We start from the raw sequence: 844 nt of genomic DNA, 5'->3' as shown, positions 1-844 counted from the left end.
ATCAAGATATAATGTAAGATTCATCTTAAAGATGATATAACAGTACTGTACAGACCTCTTTACAACTTATCTGTAAAGAAATTGAATGTTCTGTATAAATATCTTAAGAAAGTGCAATTAAAGAACTGATTATATTTATTAAAGAGTACAGCAGAGACATCTATACTCTTTATGTCTAAGAAGAATGATAGACTACATCTATATGTAGACTACAGAGGCTTTAATAAGATTACAGTTAAGAAGTACTATTTATTACTGTTAATTAATAAGATGATCAATTGATTATCTAAAGTAAGAGTGTTCTCAAAGATTGATATACAGAATGTCTATCATAGAATCAGAGTTAATAAAGATAATATTTGAAAAATGACTTTTCATATCAAGTACAGCAATTTTAAATATCTTGTTTTATCTTTTAATCTCTGTAATACTTCAGTCATCTTTCAGATCTATATAAATAAGACACTGCAGAGCCTTGTCAATGTCTTCTGCATAGTATACTTGAATAACATTATAATCTTCTCAAAAACAGAGAAAGAATATAATACTGATAATCAAGAAGTGTTAAGTTACTTAAGACAGTATTAACTGTATATAAATACTGAAAAATGCTTGTTCTACATGCAGAAGATTGATTTCTTAGATTATATTATTGAGATGAATAACATTTCAATGAACAGAAGCTGAGTCTCTGTTATTGAGAACTGACCAGCACTGTAAATGTACTGCAAGATGCAGATGTTTCTAGAATTTGTGAATTTCTATAGATAATTCATTTATACATATTTACAGATTACTGCCCTTCTTACAGATCTGTTAAAGAGAAGTGTGAAAGACAGAAAAA

This window comes from Blastomyces gilchristii (genome assembly GCF_000003855.2).
Source record: "Blastomyces gilchristii SLH14081 genomic scaffold supercont1.34, whole genome shotgun sequence".
NCBI lineage: Eukaryota > Fungi > Ascomycota > Eurotiomycetes > Onygenales > Ajellomycetaceae > Blastomyces > Blastomyces gilchristii.
Note: the sequence above shows the minus strand (reverse complement) of the source record.